This window comes from Camelina sativa, chromosome 14 (genome assembly GCF_030686135.1).
Source record: "Camelina sativa cultivar CO46 ecotype springtype chromosome 14, ASM3068613v1".
In the NCBI taxonomy this organism is placed as follows: domain Eukaryota; kingdom Viridiplantae; phylum Streptophyta; class Magnoliopsida; order Brassicales; family Brassicaceae; genus Camelina; species Camelina sativa.
This window is the reverse complement of record NC_141893.1, coordinates 10,303,725-10,309,724: the sequence shown is the minus strand read 5'-3', so window position 1 is coordinate 10,309,724 and position 6,000 is coordinate 10,303,725. Positions and strand designations below refer to the sequence as shown.

Here is a 6,000-nt window from a genome sequence, read left to right as displayed (position 1 = left end):
TCAATCATATAATATTATATTTATTTAACAAAGCAATAGTGGAAATCTAGATTATTATTTAGATAATCTAAAATCAAATATTATGAGTTTAAAAATCTGTTTTTTTCAATTATATTTATAGTTTTTAATTATATATATATGTGAAAAAATGCAACAAACAAATCGTTATGTTTTTTCGTTTGTAAATTTTAGTCACTTATTAATGTACAATATTTTTTTGTTTAGAGAATCTAAGAAACTTGTAAACTAAATAATTTAAATTTGCATTATTTGTTAAGAATAAAAGATATTTAAGTCCAAAAATCTGCTCAATTTTAAACTCTTTCGAATATTTATATTTTTATTGATTAAAATCGAAACTAATATCAGATCCTGTATTCCTATATATACAATTTATCTTCAGAAAAATAATTATGAGCTAAGTACTTTTTTTTTATCATAAACAATTGTAGCAATGAGTGAAAGGCAGTGGCGGACCCACATTGTGGATTGTGGTGGCAAGTGCCACCAGTAGCTATTGAAATACACAAATTTTTAATTTACAAAGGATTATGTAAGTGGCAAGGTGGTTTTAGTCTTGCCCAAACATCACATGAGGTAAAGGGTTCGACGCCCCCACTATTTTTTATGCCCTACGTATTTTGAAGGTTATTATTAGTTTCAAACTTTCAATAACTTGATTAGTTATCAAACACTATTCTAACTTGTTTGTATTATTGTTGACAATAAACTCACACGAAACACTATTCTTTTATAGTTTCAATAACTTGTTTCACTATTCTTTTAGTATGTGTTAACTGTTTTTTTTTTTTTTTTAGAAGATCAAGCTTTTTTATATCCATTAAACATTTAATTATTAGTAAGTACAGCAAAAGTGTGTTTGAAAGAAATGGTGTTTTCTTTTCTGTTTTGCTTATTTTTGAATGGTATTTTTTTTTAAAATCAGAAACAAGCAAAGCAAAAATGGAAACATTGGACCATCATCAAGTTCTAAGGGAAAATCACAGGGAAAAAATAAAGCTACAGAGGATCCTAAAGTATTATTTTGTTTTATACAATTTTAAATGTATTATGTATATATATATATATATATATTTAATTTTACCGCATATTTGTTTAGCGATCCGGAAACCTTCACGTTTATTTCTGATGACCTATAAGCAGTGTCGGTCCTGACCTAAAGCCCATAAAGCAAGGGTTTTAGGCGCCAGAATATATTAATGATTTAAGGGGCATCAATTTTCAAAAAGTTGTGGTGGTACAGTGGTTGGGCACGTCTTTATACTCCTTCAGTGTTACGAGTTCGAACCTGTATGTACCAGTTTTTGTAACTTTTTTTTTCTAGTATTCATTAATGGGCAAAAAAAAAATTTTGCTTTAGGCAGCAAAATTGGTTGGGCCGGCACTGCCTACAAGCAAGGGCGGATCCACATGAAAGGTTGTGGGGTCAATTGACTCCTCATTAATTTATAAAAAAAAATTTAGTAATATATATATTAGTTTCAAACTTTCAATATGATTGTATTTTATTCAACCCACATAAAAAACAAAAAAAAACACATATTTTGGTGGACTTTATTTTTAGTGGGAAACGACATATTTATATTGTTTGATATTGTTAGGCCAAAAACCCCAAAAACCGTTTCTTCTCTCTCTCTCAAAGCGACACCACCTCTACAGAACCCGTTTTTCAATCTCCATAGATTCTGGCCGGTGCTGCCTTCTCCAGCGTCGGTCGGCCCCTTTTCTTTCATTCCAGTCCCTCTATTTTCCTTTCTGTACAGTTTTTTAGATAATATTTTCGGCAAATCCGGTTTCTAATTCTCCTTCCTTTACGGCAAGATGGTGTGGACAGATCCGATTTCATCAACTTTACTGGTACCATTCTCACCATTCTCGACTTGTGTGGTGTTTCATCACACCCGAACTTCACCGGAAGTCTTGCATTGGAGACGGAAAAGGGTTGTGATGTCTTGTCTTTGTCGCGGTTGGAATTATTTTCAGTTTCGCGTTTTCATTCTCTTCTTCTCGAAGAGTGTTTTTCTGACCTTACTCAAACCTCAGACCAAGAGTAATTGTGTCAGTCTCTTCCCATCTCCGATTGATGGTTTTCGTTTTATCTCCCATATATGCTCTATTCACTCTAATTTCTATATTTATTACATGAGAAACAGAGATCTAATTAAGATATGGGATCCGGGGGTGACTTCTGGTGATTCCATTGTTTGGGTGATGAGATTGGGACTTCATCTATTAGGCTATTGTTGTATTCTCGAGTCGAAACTGAACGAGGGTTTGATCAATAGGCGACAATATATTATTGATAATGGTCAGTTATGGATTTTGAAGAATATTTTAACAACGCTTAAATGGAAATTTATGGTCATGATAGGGACCCAAATTAGTGTTGGATTTGATGTTGCTCATGTTACGTTGTTGATTGAGTTTGTTCAAGGGATGGGGGCGATTGGGTTTATTCCCGTGGCAATGATTTTACATATGCACAGTCAAGAACTTTCGACTATGTTTATTCAAATCCATCGCTTTTTGAGTGTTGTTGTTGATGGTGTTGGCCGAAGTATGAGATCACACAAAGTATGGTGGCCTTCCCTGGTGAGTAGAGTTTTGTTGAATTTTATCAAGAAGATCTTCTCAAAGGATATTTTGGTGGAGAAACTATTCGTGAATATGTCGAAGAATATTACAAAGTCGAGATTTGTCATAAAGACTTTGGTACGGAAGCATTGGTATCATTATGTCTATCTTCCAGAGTTATGTTTGGACAAATCAGATTTACAGTTATGGTTTTGTAAAAAGTTCAGCCACAAGATGCTGCATGCAAATCATAACAGAGAAAAATCAAATATGAAGTTGGACAATAAGTGATCATATGAACGGTTAGCGAGTAAGGCTACTCTTCGGAAAGCATCGTCAATCTCCCTTCTGCTGTATTTTTCTTAGTGTATGACGCATACATCTGCGTATGTAATAATTGTGTTACAGTAATTCTGTATAACGTCTTTGTAATTACTCTTTGAATTTAATGAAAGTCTGATTTGCGGAAAAAAAAAATTGTTTGATATTGTTATAAAAATATATTTCATATAATTACATATTTATATATCTATGTTGAAAATTGGATAAAAGTCATTAAAAAAATACTAATTTTTCCAATTAGAATTCCTGAATTAGTATCTAATATTTGCCATTGCTATGAAATATGTGGTTTTTACAAAGAACATGAACTGTTAATTATTGTTTATGTAGATTTCAATATTTTATTCTTTTTTGGTTCGAAGGTAATCAAGCAAAGTAGCAAACGTAGATTCTAGTACTTAATTCTACGAATGTTATTTCGTTTAATAGCTTATTTAGCTTGACTAGTTTTGATTTACTATTTTAAAATATTAGAAAATTATTCTTTGCAAAATTGTTTTGAGTTCAGAAAAATGCATGAAACAAGATTGTGAAAACTCATCGACGCAATCGAATTGGAAATCAATTTTTGAATAATTGTTTAGTTTGTTTTATTGAAAAAATTGTATTTTTATCTATTATAAATGAAATTATAATGAAGAGATTTGAGGATATAAAAACTTGTAAAATGGTTTTATAAGATTTTTTCTATTTAAGTTAAAAAAAAAATAGTTATGTTTTGACTCCAGTAAAAATAATTCTTAGATCCGACACTGTGTACAAGTGACGGGGGATACAACCTTCTTCCATATTTTTCTTTTCAAAGCCTTCTTCAAGTGAAGGTGTGTGTTTGTCCTACCTCACAGTGTTGTTGAAATAACCAGCAAATCTGTTGCTGAACTGTCTAAATTTTTTTGTTTTTTCTGTTTTTTAGAGTTTCAGGGGCTCTTGAGAGGGTTAAGTGCACTGAAACGGATGAATCTGCCTGCTGTGTTTACTCGGTTTGCTGCCCTGGTCTTGTTGAGAAAGACTTTGAAAATTTCTCCACGCATATCTCTAGTACGGAACATAAACGGAAGGTAATCAATAATCCTACTAGCCTAGATCAATTGATTTTGTCATTGCCTAACTACTTTTGGGTTGAGTCAAAACAACCTCTAACCACCAGTAGTTTTCCTTCAGCATATGTCGAAGTGGTTGTCTGGGAATGCTTGGTCTTTTAGTCCGGAGTATGCTTCCTACCATGGTGGCGAATTATCGAAAGGCAAGCTTTAATATTTGATAACATTGTGATTTCAAATCTCTAGAAATCTGGGGTTTTCATAATATAAACTAAAACATTGTAGCTAAAGTGCAAGAGACGACGGGGGACGTGAACAAAAAGAAAATGAAGTATAAGAAGAAGATTACAAAAAAAATCGTTGCTAATTTGTCAAAAATATCTCAAAACCGTCATATTTTGTGACCAACATATCCGTTTCAAATAAGTCACTCATTATAACAAATCTGTAGTCTCAAACTGTTACAAATGTTTACTAAACATTTTCACCTAAATGGTAGAAATACAAGCTTCAAATTATTATCACAAAAATGTTACATTTTTGTTACTATTATACGTTATAATAAAATTCATGAAGACCAGCCATTTTGTTCTCTTTCTTCGTTTGGTTCAACGAGTGCTGAGCATTTTGTTCGAGGGTTGAGGGGATGATGATCTTTGGAAGCCAGCAGACTGAGAACCACCAGAATGAAGATTACGTGATGTTCCAAACAATTGCCCCCTTATAACTGGAGGACGAGTCACTATAATAAAATAGAAATCAAGTTTAGATAAAGAAAAAGTAATTAATTAGGAGATAAAGTTGAATAAATAAGAAAGTAATACACCATCGTTCTCAAAAGATTTTGTTGCTTAACATGAAATAACCGAATTAAAATTCTTCCATAACATCGCTTCATATAAATATATAGATAAAATATATGTAGATGACATCACAACGACAGATCTATATATATGATTATATATAACCCTTAGAAAAGTGAAAAACTAATCACTCCACAAGTATATACGATTATGATCTATATTTTTTTTTGTCGGCACACTTTCATTAATTAAGTCCAAGATGGGCATGAGTTACAAGGTGAAAAATGAGCCCAACAAACTAAAGCCCAATCATAAACCTAATAGTCTAATACAAAATACAGCAAAACACAAAATAAGTCAAGAAAGGGACACGTAGTGGTTACGTGTTAATTTAAGAAGTTGGGGTGGAAAAAACAACTAAGTCACGCTGCCCTCCACCGGAGCTGAGTCTTCGATCAGATCCAAAAAATTCCAGCCGAAAATTCATCTTTTTCGCTACAGGGATCCATCGATCTTCAGCTTTTTGCCCCGAATCTCACCACTTTTCTTCTGCATCTTACTCTGAATGTTAAGAAACAAAAAGCCCCATAAATCTTTAGATCTGTGAAGCACCGGGAAACGGGAGATGGCTAGATGTCAGATTAGTCGCAAAACTTTGCTCTTTTAAACTGCTCTTCACCCTTCACAAAATTCCTCCCATCACGATTCCCAAACATTAAAAGAAACCATCATACACAGCCAATTACGGCCACTAGGAAGGGTATGATGATTTACTCTCCTCTTGCTTGGAATCGAGCAATCTGATGATCTAAAACTTCTGAATCACCACTCGGCTTTGATCTCTTTAATTTGAAAGAAATATACCTGGCTCTGCAAAAGAAAAAGAAAACACAAAACTTAACCATAAAAACTAAGAAAAACTCGCATCTAAATGAAAAATATAAACTGAACTTAGCCGGAAACAAAAAACAGACGACAAGAATCGTCGGAATAATATACAACTGCTTTCTCTCTTTCAAAGATTTTAGAGAGAAGAGAGAGAAAGCCACATTCTACATACTTTTATGGGTTTATACGATTATGATCTATATATACAATTATATCTAGCCCTTAGAAAAGTCAAAAGGTAATCACTTCACAATACAGATCTAATAATTTATTGGAAAGAGATGACCACTAACCTTGCAAGAGTCATAGCCTTATTTGTTATTAAGTTTTCA

The 6,000-nt window shown here is 32.8% G+C and overlaps 1 long non-coding RNA gene across 1 annotated transcript; it reads right to left on the bottom strand.

Annotated features, from left to right (window-relative positions):
• Positions 1–5,028: 5,028 nt before the first annotated feature.
• LOC147928021 (uncharacterized) lies at positions 5,029–5,856 on the bottom strand. Its single transcript, XR_015579722.1, has 2 exons — positions 5,732–5,856; positions 5,029–5,650 (listed from the first exon to the last, which is right to left on the bottom strand). It is a non-coding gene; the product is annotated as an uncharacterized LOC147928021 (long non-coding RNA).
• Between the last annotated feature and the right edge of the window lie 144 nt (positions 5,857–6,000).